Source organism: Mustelus asterias, unplaced genomic scaffold, assembly GCF_964213995.1.
Source record: "Mustelus asterias unplaced genomic scaffold, sMusAst1.hap1.1 HAP1_SCAFFOLD_43, whole genome shotgun sequence".
In the NCBI taxonomy this organism is placed as follows: domain Eukaryota; kingdom Metazoa; phylum Chordata; class Chondrichthyes; order Carcharhiniformes; family Triakidae; genus Mustelus; species Mustelus asterias.
In genome coordinates, this window is record NW_027590120.1 from 874,352 (window position 1) to 890,083 (window position 15,732).

The 15,732-nt window shown below is 45.1% G+C and overlaps 3 non-coding genes across 3 annotated transcripts; all 3 read left to right on the top strand.

The window, feature by feature from the left end:
• Positions 1-328: 328 nt before the first annotated feature.
• trnan-guu (transfer RNA asparagine (anticodon GUU)) lies at positions 329-402 on the top strand. The gene has a single exon. It is a non-coding gene; the product is annotated as a tRNA-Asn (tRNA).
• A 1,366-nt stretch (positions 403-1,768) lies between these two features.
• Positions 1,769-1,840, top strand: trnae-cuc (transfer RNA glutamic acid (anticodon CUC)). Its single transcript has one exon. It is a non-coding gene; the product is annotated as a tRNA-Glu (tRNA).
• A 5,351-nt stretch (positions 1,841-7,191) lies between these two features.
• Positions 7,192-7,263, top strand: trnaq-cug (transfer RNA glutamine (anticodon CUG)). The gene has a single exon. It is a non-coding gene; the product is annotated as a tRNA-Gln (tRNA).
• Positions 7,264-15,732: the final 8,469 nt, after the last annotated feature.

Below are 15,732 nucleotides of genomic sequence, written 5' to 3' on the forward strand. Positions count from 1 at the left end.
ATATTTGGATGCAGGTGCAGCTGTGAATGGTGTTATTGATGATTGAGTGGAAACTATTGGATCCTTGGGCTTCTGGTGGTCAGTTCCCTTCCCTCCCGTTGAATTCCTCCCTGTGATAAGAGACATGGATTCATTTTACCTACACGTTCATAGGAAAAAGAGAATAACCAACACACTACAGAAATGCTGCGGGATCAACGTCACCAAAGAGACTTATATAGAATTCGAAACGGTGCGGTCATGCCGCAGTTCTGGAACAGGTTTTGCAGAAAGAGAATTGTGCTTATTGACACCTTAGCTTAGAATATCGTTAGCAGTTGCTGTCTGAGTCTCTGTGGCGCAATCGGTCAGCGCATTCGGCTGTTAACCGGAAGGTTGGTGGTTCGAGACCACCCAGGGATGGGTGATTTTACTGTTTTCTCACCATCTGCATTCAGAGGCAAACATTTGTGTGTTGGCAATGGGTCCGTGGTGGTCAATAAAAAATAGCTCTCAAGTGTTACCGGCTGTACTGTTATCTGTTGTCACCAACATTATTGAATGACTATTGACTTCAGACATATTACATATAATATCATATACATGCTTCCATTATACCATTAAGCTTAAAAATTAGAATGGAAACATTAATTTGTGGCTGAGCATTTGTTCCAATTCCATATCCCTGCTTCCATTCATTCCTGAATAGATCATAAATCTATCCAGCCCGAACTGAAATGTGTTCAATGATGGAGCATCTACAACCCTCTGGCACAGAGAATTCCCCAAATTCACTATCCTTTGAGTGAAGAAATGTCTGCTCATCGCAGTCTTAATTCATCAGCGCCTTATCCTGAGATTGTACCCCCGTGCTTTAGATTCCCGGACCAGGGAAAATAATGTCTCAGCATCCACCCTATCAAACTCATAGAACGATAGAATCCCTGCAGTTTTTCAATGCTATCTATTCTTTCTCGTTAAAGCTGTTGAGATTTTTCAGCTTTTTCTGTTCTTGATTCAGATTCCAACATCCTCAGATTTTGCTTTTATTTTGTCTAAAATGGGGAGATGCAAACTGAACACACTGTTCCAAATGTGGTCTCAACAAAACCCTGAATAACTGTAGCAAGACTTCAAACACTTCAAAACTTAACTCCGTGCTCATGGCTGGAAGGAGAGTGTGACAGTTGATAATTGGCACTGTGTACGTTCCTGCAATCAGGAACTGGATCAGGATGATGAGATATCTGTGTCTCCTTATACTGTTATCTCTAAACTCCATCTCCTCTCAATGCCGTGTGTCATACATTCGCTTTCCTTGCTTTCCAGGTAAAGATCGAGTTCACCAACTCTCTGTGTCTGTATCAAGCAGCTCACTGACCCTGGGAAATGGACAACCAGAGGGAGCTGGGTGAGAGGCAGCGACAGAAACAGGAAGAGAAGCGACAGGATAATGTTTCATAAATGAGTTCTGCCAGTTGCTCTCCGTGGTGAATGTCTGCCGTGTGTTACCTTGCAAGTTTCACAGAAGCCACAGTGATGAGTTTGGTGGGTTTTGGAAATTGAAAGTGCCACATGACCAACTTGCGGGACTATTTCACCTCACGGTCGATTTCATGTTGCAGCTAACAGGTTTCGCTGTTTTCATTGGCTGAACAGTCCCTTGGGTTCGATCTAAACATGACAATTTAAAGGAGAAACTTGTTTTTGGTGAATAAAAAATCTGAAATAAAAATAAAAGACAGAAGGCTCATGGATAAATCAATCTTTGAAAGAGTTTAGGCCAGCTTCCCTGGTGGTCTAGTGGTTAGGATTCGGCGCTCTCACCGCCGCGGCCCGGGTTCGATTCCCGGTCAGGGAAAGTAGATTTATTGCTGCGTAAAAATCCTGCGTTACTTCCAGGTTTGTACCAGTTCTGTGGGAATCAGGAGCAGGCAGATTTCCTCTTTTGTGTCTGAATTGGAAATGTCACATGTCAAGAATAAAAAAAAAGAGAGAAATAGGATACAAAGATCTGGCTGTTGATGGAGTAGATTTTGTTGTTTCCACTGACACAAATACCTCGCAGGTCTGGGTCCAAATCTCGGACTCAGTGACAAAAAGACCTTTAATTGTAACTCTCCGACCTCCAGTGAAGTGGAGGCAGTTTTCACTCAGAAAGCAGTAACTGTGAGATTAACAGCGCGAGATGGAGAAAGACTCAGTTTGAGCGGTGACGCTGCCGGAGGAATGAAGAGCTGGAGTTCACCCAGAAAAGCAGCAAAGTTGCTTCTTCTGTACAAACCTCCTTCTGTACAAACAGTGGCCCCCATCTTGGGGCTGGAACCCACCGTCTATTAACGCTGATAAGTTAATGTTGATCAGCAGAATTACCACAAACTGGTTTATCACAGGTTGGTACTAACACTGCAGTAAAATTAAATGCAGTAGAATAGGACGGCCTGGTTTCACAGTGGTTCGCAAAGATGCCTCACAGTGCCAGTGGCTCAGGTTAAATTTCTCGGATCACTCTTTGCGGAGTTTGAACGTTTTCCCCGTGTCTGTGTGGGATTCCTCTGTGTGCTCCGGATTCCTTTCCAAACATGTGTGAGTTCGGTTGCTTGGCCATGCTAAATTGACCCGCCTGTCAGCGGGATTATCAGGGTAAATATGTGGGTTTCCGGGAATAGGGCGTGGGTGGGATTGTTGTCGGTGCGCACTCGATGGGCCGACCGACCTCCTTCTCTATAATAGGAATTCTCCGAGAATATATCATTATTCATTTTGACTGGAGGAAACAAAAGAGGCAATGCAAATACAAATTGTTGTGGGTAATTGACGGGTTTGTGGAATTGGACGGATTTTTCTCTGTACTGTTGAAACTGGCACCAATATCACTCCTGTTTTCGATCAGGAAGTAATTCCAATTCCACTTAAATCATGTGCTGCAAGAGAACAAGAAATCTTGATTTCCTGACCAGGAATCGAACCGCTGCGGTGAAAGCGCCACATCCTCACCACGAGATCACCAAGGAAACTGCCTGCAAGTATTTTAATCTATCCTATCCATGCTAACTTGGCGCTTTGTTTCGATTTCAGCATTTTTCTGTATACCAGGGACAAGTCTGTCTGACAAGTGCCTCCTGAAAAACCAAATTTACTGTGGATGCTGGAATCTAAAACAAGAACAGAAAATGCTGGAAAACCACAACAGGTCTGAAAGCACCTGTGAAGGGAGAATAGAGCTAACGTTCAAAATCTGGATGACCCATCGTCAGAGCTGAAGACAAAGAAATTTGGACGAGATTCATACTGTAATGGTGAGGGATATGGGTGTGGGGTGGGTGACAAAGGTGTTCCATATAAATTAAGAAGGGAATTTTAATGGTGGTGATCATGGCTGAGAAGGGTGCTGCTGGCTGCCCATTAAGAGATCAGAATGTGTTAATGGCAGAACAAAGGAAATGTAAGAGACGGCCCGAGTGGGGTGGAGGGAGAGGGGGCAACAAAATGGAAAGTGAGATTTTAAATAAACAATGCAATACATGGAAATTTTTAAAAATAAATACATATGTAAAAGAAGATATAAAATAATAAAAATAAAGAAATAAGATAAAACGAAATAAAACAAAATAAATGGAAATTGGGTGAGGATGGAGGAAAGGAGATGCTCTGAAGTTGTTGAATTCAGTGTTAAGTCTGGAACGCAGTAAGTGCCGAATCGGGAGATCGGGCGATGTTCCACCAGTTTGCATTGGAATTCCTCCTGATACCATTGTTTATTGCCCCTTCCGTCACGTTACTGATGATCAGGTGTAGACTGATGGTAATTTGCGGCGTTGGATTTGACCTGATATTTGTAAACCGGGCAATCTTGGGCAAATTGTAGCATTGGCGGTTAGATGACAGTGTTGGAGCGTAGGAACAGCTTAGCTCGGATTGCGGTAAGATCTGACTCTGAATTCTTCAGCACCATTGCCAGAATATATTTTTACGGCCATAGCATTTGCTGTTTTCAATGCTTTCAACTTTCTTTTTCTTTAATTCAAATCAAATGGAATTGGCATTTTTTCCGTTCAGTGTGTCTCCTACTCTGTCTCTATCTTTCTCTTTGTAGATCTGCGTCGGTTATTCCCTCGCTCAGTCTCTCTAACCAATTCCCCTCTTTTGTTCTTTTTTATTCATTCTATTCTCTCCATGTCTGGATGGAACCAAACTTCATTGAACTGATTCCTGAGATGAGGTGGTTGTTGATCTTGATTTTAAGTGGCGGAGGAGACTCAACGGGACATGTGATCCAATCCCACCTCATTGGTTCTGTTCACTGCCAATACCAGCTCTGGTAGCAATCACTTCTGATGGTGTCACTGATGAGAATTCGAGGACACTGAATTGAGGATAGCGCGATTTGTGGAGGAGTGGGTTCAAATTCCCCCACCGTCAGATATTCACTTAATTTGCTTTAAACGTTAAGAATAAAGTTGGTCAAACACGTGATCGGCAAAATGTTTCGCAGTGGAATGTATTATCATTCATTTTGATTAGAGGAACCAAAAGAGGCAATGTAAAATGAGAAACTAACGGGATTGTGGAATCAGTTTTGTTGCTTCTCCAGCAAACCTGACCTGCTTCAGCTACACGGACTGCTGTGTTTCTGCAGTGTAGTGGTTACCACGTTCATCTCACACGCGAAACGTTCCTGATTCAAGACCGCGTAGAAACATTTCCAAATGCTTTTTATTGCTTACTGATTCATATTTCAGAATTATTCTCGTTTCTCACGAAACTTTAATTGAACGGTTGAGTTATTGCAGCATTTAAGTCGGGAATTGCTCTGTAATGAGACCAAAAGGGAAGGTATGTGATAGAGAGCAAGACAGGATGGATTAACTGACACAAGGAATGATGGACAAGTGCAATATTGAGCTGGTGATGGTGGAGTCCGGGTGATCTATTGCTGCCGAATCAGTGTTTTCACCGCCAGGGCCCGGGGTTTATAACAATCGATAACTCAGTAGAACATTTTGAATTTGCTCCGTTTGTGGGGATAATTGGATCTGAACACAAGGAAAAAGGTGCATTTTACTGGAATCATAAAGTGATATCGTGATTGAGTGAATGTGTGTCAGGCGAAAGTGGCCAGAAATGAAGCAATGACTAAAGCGATCTTGATCAACTGATTGTAAATCTCTTAAATCAGCTTCACTGGAAGTTTCGTGGTCAGGATTCAGTACGGTGGTTCGGGTTTGATTTACACCCAAGGAGTGAATAACTATCTATAATTCTTCATTGAATGCAAACACACCTCACGGCATCTGTGAAGGGCGAAGCAAGATTAATCTTCCAGCTGGATGAACTTGCACTAGAGTTGGAAAAGTCAGAGATGTAACATCAGCAATAAGCTCTGACGAAGAATCACACGGCAAACACACCGCAGAGATTGATCACTGAAAGTAACTGACACATCTCAAATTCTGCCGCTTTCCAATAACATCTTTGAACTTCGTGTTCTCCATCTCAGAAATTTCCTATGAATCAAATATTACCCACAAATTCTTCGCTCTGATGCTCGTTCCAATCATTATAGTAGAGTAACTGTTAAAATGGACATGCGGTTGGCTTCATAGCTCAGAGCGCCAGTCACCGTGGCCGGCTGGTTAGCGTGGTGGAGTTTAAATCCATTGGGATTTCCAGCTTCTGATTATTTCTGGTTTTAACTCTGTGTCCACAGAGTGAATTGAATCAAATCCACCCAAACACTCGGGCGGTTGCACATTTCCGTTTATTCACAAAAGCATCACGGAACCTGCAGTCAGAAATGGAACAGAGACGGAGCCAGGTTGTGTTTTCAGTGTGTTGTCTCTCCTTCGGCCTCTGTCACGCTGGGTGCGTGTATGTGTCTGGGTTTCTCTGTGTGCGTCAATGTGCTTTAGCTCCCCCTTGGAAATGAACAGCTTTTTACCGTCACAAAATTATCCACATTAGTTCAAAAGTTTAATCATGAAATGTTTCAGAGAAAAGATCAGAGTGAAAGATGTAAGAGGAGTTTGTAATGTTTGGAAGGAGGTGCAGCAAATAAATAGAAGATGGGAATGATGTTACTGCTGACTGAGAGGAATGCATTGTAACGGTGGGGATTTTGTAGATCGGTTAACTGTAAACTTTGAATTCAGAACAAGCTGAGACACCAGATGGAAACAACGTTTGGCTTCACGTATGTTCAGAAAGGGTGCCAGCATCGCTGCAGCAGGAGGACGGTTAGCTTAGGCGTAGCATATCAGATGTAATTTCAGAATCGTTGGTTGCAGCCCCACGTTAGGCTCCATCGTGTTTAAACTTTGCTGCTTTCCTGGGTGAACTCCAGCTCTCCATCCCTCCGGCAGCGTCACCAATCAAACTGAATCTTTTTCCATCCCGCTTTGTTGATCTCAGTGTCTGAATGAAAACTAATGTTCATTCAGTGAGAAGTTTTCTTCTTAGCCTGGGAATTTTTATCCAGAAATTCGTAATATGTTTGTCAGTGTAAGCGGTTAAATCTGGCCCATTAGCACCCAGACGTTACCTTGTATCACGACCTCTATCGGCAGAACCTTACAACCTATCACTGTCCTTCACTCTGTTTGTTCTTGACCAGTTGCACATGTGACATTTCCAGCTCGCAAGCAAAACTACAGATCACACTCCACTGATTCTGACAGAGCTGCTTTCGATCAGGAAGTACTTCAAGTTCTTTTTTAAATCAAAAACATTAAATCTTAGTACATCGAAGCCAGTCTGCGACCCTGAAAGCGCCGACCCCTCATCACTAGTTGACCATGATCCCACCTGCCCGACTCTCCCAGATACTGATTACTGCAGTGTGCACAGTGCCAATTATCCACAGTCACACTCTCCTTCCTGTCTGTTAAGGTTAGAAATTGGTCACATTTTCACACTGGCTTCCAATGTGACGAAAATAGAGGGTGAACAGCTGATGCAGTTCAGTAGATTTACCACAATAAAGTTTATAACAGGTCGATCCTAACATTGCTCTTTGAATGTGGTGAGCTGCAGTGAAATTCAGTGCAGTTGAAGGTAGAGTACTCATTATTTTAGGAGGAAACAGCCAGGGCAATGTAAATATGAATTGCTGTGGGTAATTCACGGGATTGTGGAATGGGAATGATTTTTTTCACTGCTGTTCAGACTGGCACAGGTATTGCATGATTATTTGCAGGCTGCCATTGCGTGCTAGGTTCCGTGGTGTAATGGTGAGCACTCTGGACTCTGAATCCAGCGATCCGAGTTCAAATCTCGGCGGAACCTTACTTTAATGAGGCAATGCTGATGGTTGATTTGCCGGAGGGCGTTTCGTTCAATTTTTTCACAAGGTACGAATCGAGAGGACAATTTGTCAGCCAGTTCAACTGCTATAACAATGCGCATTGCTGAGCCTCTGGCGCCAGATGCCTGCCGCATCAATGTCTTTTTATATTTTCTCTTCTCTTTAACTCCTCTGTTGAAAGAAAGGAGCAGCTGGTGCCGGAGCAACAGCCATTCGAATGGAGTCCAGCAATTATTGAGCAAGTGTGTGTGTGTGCACGCGTGAGAGAGAGAGAGCGAGTGTAGGTGCGTGTGTGTGTTTTGGGAGAAAAGTCTAGTGTCTTCGGTCACAGTGCTGTCGATTCCATGGTGTAACGGATCGCACTCTGGCCTCTCGCTTCCGAACTCTTTAAATTGGGACAGATGAGTGAGTGAATGACACGACACATGAAGATGCCCCCCCCCCCCCCCTGTCTGCAGTGGCTTCCCTGCCTCTCAGCGCATTGTATTCCTGAGCAATCATCCTCTGGGGCTGATGCAATGACGCCAGGAGAGTGATTCGCTTCAGCTTCCGCAATTTGATTGCCGTGGAATTTGCTGAGATTTCGTCAATGTTTAGATTTCCACTTTCTGACTATTTAAAATAAAATGCCCTCCTGCAAACCCATCGTAGGCTTTAGCAAAAAAAAGCAGGGCTGTTGGATTCAGATTCCAGAGCGCTCACTGGTACACCACATATCTCAGAACGCGTCCACCGCTAGCAAATGGTCACTCGAAGAATTTAATCTCTTTCATTCGGTGTGACAGCAACAGCAAGTGTGATTTCAACGTATCGTTATGCGCCACCGTTGATAGCAGAAAATCTCAGAAGACAGAGTGCCCCAAATCTACAGCAAATCATTTCAAGGCAAGAGGTTTAGGGAGATATCTCCAGAAATAGTCAGGTTTCGCAGGTCATTTGCAGTTCCTTGACGTGTTCTGTGTTCCGTGGTGTAATGGTGAGCTCTCTGTCCTTTGAATCCAGCGATCTGAGTGCAAATCTCGGCGGAACCTTCCTTTCCTTCGCCAATGCTGATAATTGATTTTCTCAAGGACATTTCGTTTACATTTTTCACCAAGTACGAATCGAGAGGACAATTTGTCAATGCACAGTGCTGAGACTCTGGCGCCAGACGCTTGCAGCATCAGTGTTTTTCTTTTTTCATCTTTCGCCACTCTTTGACGCTCTGTCGAATCAAAGGAGCAGTTGGTGTCAAACAACAACAACCCTTCGACTGGAGCCTGGCAATAATTGAGCAAGAGTGTGTATGTGTGAGATCGGGGTGAAAGATCTCCTGCTTTCAGCTGGCGCCCTGTTGGTTCCATGGTGTAACGGTGAGCACTCTGGACTTTGAATCCAACAATCCGAGTTCTAATCTCAGTGGAACCACTATTCTCAAAACCCCAACTCTTGCTGAACTGCGGACAGGTGACTCAGTGAATGATATCGGTAGGACAACTGTGCCTTTTATGGTTAGCACTGCTGCCTCGCAGTACCAGGGCCCGAGGTTCAGTTCTGGCTTCGGGTGACTGTGTTCAGTTTGCACATTCTCCCCGTGTCTGCGTGTGTGGAAGAAAACCGAGCACCCGGCGCACAATCCAAAAATGTGCAGATTAGGTTGATTGGTCATGTTACGTTGCCCTTAGAATCAGGGGACTAACAGGGTAAATATATGGGATTACGGGGATGGAGCCTGGGTGCGATTGCTGCTGGTGCAGGCTAGACGGGCCGAATGGCTTCCTTCTGCACTATAAGGGTTCTATGATTCTGCCTCCGAGCTCTTTATATTCTTGAGCAATCGTCCTCTGGGGCTGAAGCCGTTTCGCGAGGACAGTGGCTCCCAAACTTTTTTCACTGGGCCGCACTTTCGGAATAAAAATTTGCTCGCGCCACACCAAAATTTTTATTGATAAGAAATACATTCAAAAACAAAAAAAACAACTCCTAGCAGTGCTTGATTCATAACATAGAACACAACTACTTTCTAATATGATCATGGAATATCCAAAAAGTATAAAACAATGCAGCTGCATAAAAACATGATTCATTCCCAAAATATACTTATAGACGAGCCCCTTGCATATGTAACCTCAAGTAGGTATACAAACTCAATGAGAGCTGTGAGCTTGTTTTTGTCGGATAATCTCATTATATTAGGTCTAATCTGAGACAAACAAACTCTCATCTCCTCATCAACACAAAGAAGCCTTTCTCTTTTCTGGTCTTTGATATTTGTCAGAGCTAAAAATCCCTGTTCACAACAATATGTCATGGAGAACTGTAGAAGAATAGCTAATGCTCTTGAAGAGATGTATGGATACTGTTTCTGGTTGTATATCCAAAAAGAGTCCAGTGGCATACTCCCGTGTTTCATTTTCAAGGTGCGATCACTCAAAATGCAGGCCATTTCCTCCTCCTCATCCAATGTCAGACCTGAACAGCTGGAATTCGCAAAGCGGTCTCTAACCCAGTCGAATTTTTCTGTCGACAACAATGGGAAGTAATGATCAATCTTTTCGACCAGTGTTGCAAGATGTTCCTGTATGAGGCCGTACAATTCATTGCTCGTTTTAAAACCTTTTACCAGTGGGAACATTTCGGGGTTATGTTGCATCGCTCTCCCGAGCCAGAGCTGAAGCTTTCTTTTGAATGCAGTTAGTTTGTCTGTAGTTGTGAGGATATTGTCATGGCGGCCTTGCACACTGACATTGAGCACATTCAACCGGGAAAAGATATCGGCCAAATATGCCAGCTTTGCACACCAGTCATTGTCATCTTGTTGGTGGTACAATGGGTTCCCTTCTTGTTCCAAAAATTCTCTTAATTCGTTCTTCAGTTCCAACACCCGATTTAAAACTTTTCCGTGGGACATCCAGCGAACCTCTGAGTGCAGAATTAGGCATTGATGTTTTGATTCTCTGTCTTTACAGAGTTGAGCAAATAACCGCGCCTTCAGTGGTTTTGCTTTGATGACGTTCACAATGCGCACAGTCTGATCTGGAACCAACTTCAAATCAGCTACAAGGGTCTTGGTGATTAATGCCTCTCTGTGTAAAAAACAGTGAGTTGATATTACATCTGGATTCTTCTGTTTGATGAGTGCCGCCAAGCCTCTCACATTCCCTATCACACATGGCACTCCATCCGTACAAATTCCAATACAAGAATCCCATGAAATCTCAACTTTCTCCAAATGCTCAGACAAGGTTTGGAAAATATCTTGTCCTCTGTTATGGTTTTCAAGTTCCTTGCGAAATAGAAACTGTGTGATTATTTCGTCATTGTGAATGAATCTGATACAGGCAAGCAACGATGCTTTTCCACTAATGTCGGTCGATTCATCAACTTGAATGGCAAATTTAGAATTCTTCATACTTTCGGAAACACGCTTCTCATTATTAGCTGATATATCAACTATTCTTGTGTGAATTGTATTATCAGACAAAGGATTTTCCACAACTTCTCGCTCAGCATCATCACCAAACAAAGTTTTCACAATCAAGCTGCAGGCAGGCTGAATCAATTTTTCAGCTATTGTGTGTGGTTTTGTCTGTTGAGCAATCAATTCAGCCACTTGGTAAGATACAATCTGCATCTTATCTGAGACTGTCATTCGTTTTTTGAAATATGATGGTTGGTATTTCTTCTGTTCCAAAAGCCTTTCAAAATATTGAACATCCTTGTTTGCCAGATTTCCATGTTTTGACAACAGATGTATTTTCATCGTACTTGGGACCATATTGGAATTGGAAAGCTTCTCACCACAGATCAAACACGTAGGCCGAGGTATGTTTTCATCTCCAGCCCATGTGAAACCGAAACTCAGATAGCTATCCAAATATTGTCGACAAACTTTCTTTTTTGGACGTTTGCTTCTACTGGTGCAGAATTAAACGATTCTTCTTCAGCACTCTGTTCGAATGGCGATTCTGGATCACAACATGGATTCGGACCATCCTCAGCATCACTTGATGCTCCTGCTCTCATTTTGGAAAAATATCTATCCATGTTTAAAAGTTTCTTTGATTGTCCTGTAGGCTGCAAGGCCGGATCAGACCCAATGGGTCCCGGGTTTCAAGCTGCGGGATTTTATCCGGGATCAGGCTCAGTGCCGCGGCCGCCATGTGCAGGTTAGGAGATTAGTGGGGTCAGTATGTCAGGGTGTGGGGATAGGGCCTGGTGCAAGCTGCTCTGTTGATTAGTGGGGTCAGTATGTCAGGGAACAGGGATAGGGTCTGGGTAAAGATGCTCTGCTGATTAGTGGGTCAGTATGTGCCTTTCTCCAGGCCCTGTCCATGAACCCAGATAAACTGACCCCACTAATCAACAGAGGATCTTTCCCCAGGCCCTATCAATGTACCCAGACATACTGACCCCACTGATCAACAGAGCACCTTTACCCAGGCCCTCTCCCTGTCACCTGACATACTGACCCTACTAATCAACAGAGCACCTATACCCAGGCCCTATTCCTGTACCCCAACATACTGATCCCGTTATTCAACAGAGCACCTTTACCCAGATCATATCCCTGTACCCAGACATACTGACCCCACTAATCAACAGAGCACCTTTCCGCAGACCCTATCCCTGCCCCCTGACATACTGACCCCACTAATCAACAGAGCACCTTTTCCCAGGTTGTATCCCTGCACCCTGACATACGGAGCCCACAAATCAACAGAGAACCTTTCCCCCGGCCTTATCAATGTGCCCTGACATACAGACCCCACTAACAACAGAGCACCTTTACCCAGGCCATATCCCTGTAAGAACATAAGAAATAGGAGCAGGAGTAGGCCATCTAGCCCCTCGAGCCTGCCCTGCCATTCAATAAGATCATGGCTGATCTGAAGTGGATCAGTTCCACTAACTCGCCTGATCCCCATAACCCCTAATTCCCTTACCGATCAGGAATCCATCTATCCGTGATTTAAACATATTCAACGAGGTAGCCCCCACCACTTCAGTGGGCAGAGAATTCCAGAGATTCACCACCCTCTGAGAGAAGAAGTTCCTCCTCAACTCTGTCCTAAACTGACCCCCCTTTATTTTGAGGCTGTGCCCTCTAGTTCTAGCTTCCTTTCTAAGTGGAAAGAATTTCTCCACCTCTACGCTATCCAGCCCCTTCATTATCTTATAGTTCTCTATAAGATCCCCCCTCAGCCTTCTAAATTCCAAGGAGTACAAACCAAATCTGCTCAGTCTCTCCTCGTAATCAGCACCCCTCATCTCTGGTATCAACCTGGTGAACCTTCTCTACACTCCCTCCAAGGCCAATATATCCTTGCACAAATAAGGGGACCAATACTGCACACAGTATACTAGCTGCGGCCTCACCAATGCCCTGTACAGATGCAGCAAGACATCTCTGCTTTTATATTCTATCCCCCTTGCGATATAGGCCAACATCCCATTTGCCTTCTTGATCACCTGTTGCACCTGCAGACTGGGTTTTTGTGTCTCATGCACAAGGACCCCCAGGTCCCTCTGCACAGTAGCATGTTGTAATTTCTTTCCATTCAGATAATAATCCAATTTGCTATTAGTTCTTCCAAAGTGAATAACCTCGCATTTGTTAACGTTATACTCCATCTGCCAGATCCTCGCCCACTCACTCAGCCTGTCCAAATCTCTCTGCAGACCTTCTATGCCCTCCACACGATTCACTTTTCCACTTATCTTTGTGTCGTCTGCGAACTTTGTTACCCTACACTCAGTCCCCTCCTCCAGATCGTCGATTTAAATGATAAAAAGTTGAGGCCCCAGTAACGATCCCTGCGGCACGCCACTAGTTACCATCTGCCAACCAGAAAAGCACCCATATATTCCGACTCTCTGCTTCCTGTCGGATAGCCAATCCCCAATCCACGCTAACACCCTACCCCCGACTCCGTGTGACCCAATCTTCTTCAGCAACCTTTTGTGAGGCACCGTATCAAATGCTTTTTGGCAATCCAAAAACACATCCACTGGTTCCCCTCCGTCAACCGCACTAGTCACATCTTCATAAAAATCCAACAAGTTCGTCAAGCACGACATTCCCCTCATGAATCCATGCTGCATCTGCTTAATCGAACCATTCTTATCCAGATGGCCTGCTATTTCTTTTTTAATCATGGATTCCAGCCTTTTCCCAACTACAGACGTTAAGCTAACCGGCCTGTTGTTACCCGCCTTTTGTCTATTTCCTTTTTTAAATAGAGAAGGAAAGGAGAGGGTGCAGAATGTGGTGTTACTCTGCTGTTCTGGCACAGTGATTAGTGCTGCTGCCTCACAGCGCAGGGGACCTGGGTTCGATTCCCGGCTTGGGTCACTGTCCCACATCTGTGTGAGTTTTCTCCGGGTGCTCCGGTTTCCAACATCCCATTTGCCTTCTTGATCACCTGTTGCACCTGCAGACTACCCTAACATACTGACCCCACTAATCAACAGAGCACCTTTACCCAGGCCCTATCCCTATACCTTGACATACTGACCCCACTAATCAACAGAGCATCTTTACCCAAGCCCTATCCCTGTACCCTGACACACTGACCCCACTAATCAACAGAGCACCTTTACCCAAGCCCTATCCCTGTACCCTGACAGACTGACCCTGCTAATCAACAGGGCACCTTTACCCAGGCCCTATCCCTATACCCTGACATGCTGACCCCACTAATCAACAGAACACCTTTACCCAAGCCCTATCCCTGTACCCTGACAGACTAACCCTGCTAATCAACAGGGCACCTTTACCCAGGCCTTATTCCTGTACCTGACATACTGACCCCACTAATCAACAGAGCACCTTTACATAGGCCCTCTACCGGAACCCTGACAAACTGATCCCACTAATCAAGAGAACACCTTTTCCCAGACCCTATTCCTGTACCCTGACATACTGACCCCACTCATTAACAGAGCCACTTTACCCAGGCCCTATCCCTGTACGCTGACATACTGACCCCACTAATCAAGAGAACACCTTTCCGCAGGCTCTTGATAGGGATAGGGCCTGGGTAAAGGTGCTCTGTTGGTTAGTGGGGTCAGTATGTCAGGGTACAGGGAGAGGGCCTGGGTAAAGGTGCTCTGTTGATTAGTGGGGTTAGTATGTCAGCGGACAGGGATAGGGTCTGGGGAAAGGTGCTCTCTTGATTAGTGGGGTCAGTATGTCAGGGAACAGGGAGAGGGCCTGGGTAAAGGTGCTCTGTTGATTAGTGGGGTTAGTATGTCAGGGGACAGGGATAGGGTCTGGGGAAAGGTCCTCGTTGTTGATTAGTGGGGTCAGTATGTAAGGGGACAGGGATACGGCCTGGGTAAAGGTGCACTGTTGTTAGTGGGGTCACTATGTAAGGGAACAGGGATAGGGGCTGGGTAAAGGTGCTCTGTTGATTTTTGGGGTCAGTATGTCAGGGCACAGGGACTGGGCCTGGGTAAAGGTGCTCTGTTGATCAGTGGGGTCAGTGTGTCAGGGATAGGGCCTATGTAAAGGTGTTCTGTTGATTAGTGAGGTCAGCATGTCAGGGCACAGGGATAGGGCCTGGGTAAAGGTGCTCTGTTAATTAGTGAGGTCTGTGTATCCAGGTATAGGGATACGGCCTGGGTAAAGATCCTCTGTTGTTTAGTGTGGTCAGTATGTCAGGGCACAGGGATATGATCTGGGGAAAAGTGCTCTCTTGTTTAGTGGGGTCAGTGTGTCAGGGTACAGGGATAGGATCTGGGTAAAGGTGCTCTGTTGATTAGCGGGATCTGTATGTTGGGGTACAGGGATAGGGCCTGAGTAAAGGTGCTCTATTGATTAGTGGGGTCAGGGTGCATGAATAGGGCCTGGGTAAAGGTGCTCTGTTGATCAGTGGGGTCAGCATGTCGGGGTACAGAGCTTTGGCCTGGAAAAGGTGCTCTGTTGTTGGTGGGGTCAGATAGTGAGGAGCATTGTCAGAAGCTACAGAAGGATATAGATAGGCTTTGGGCAAAGAAATGGCAGATGGAGTTCAATCCTGATCAATGCGAAGTGATGCATTTTGGTAGAAATAATGTAGGGAGGAGCTATACGATAAATGGCAGAACCATAAAGGGTGTAGATACGCAGAGGGACCTGGGTGTGCAAGTCCACAGATCCTTGAAAGTGACGTCACAGGTGGAGAAGGTGGTGAAGATGGCATATGGCATGCTTGCCTTTATAGGACGGGGCATAGAGTATAAAAGTTGGGGTCTGATGTTGCAGATGTATAGAACGTGGGTTCGGCCGCATTTGGAATATTGCGTCCAGTTCTGGTCGCCACACTACCAGAAGGACGTGGAGGCTTTGGAGAGAGTACAGAGGAGGTTTACCAGGATGTTGCCTGGTATGGAGGGGCTTAGTTATGAGGAGAGATTGGGTAAACTGGGGTTGTTCTCCCTGGAAAGACGGAGGATGAAGGGAGACTTAATAGAGGTGTATAAAATTA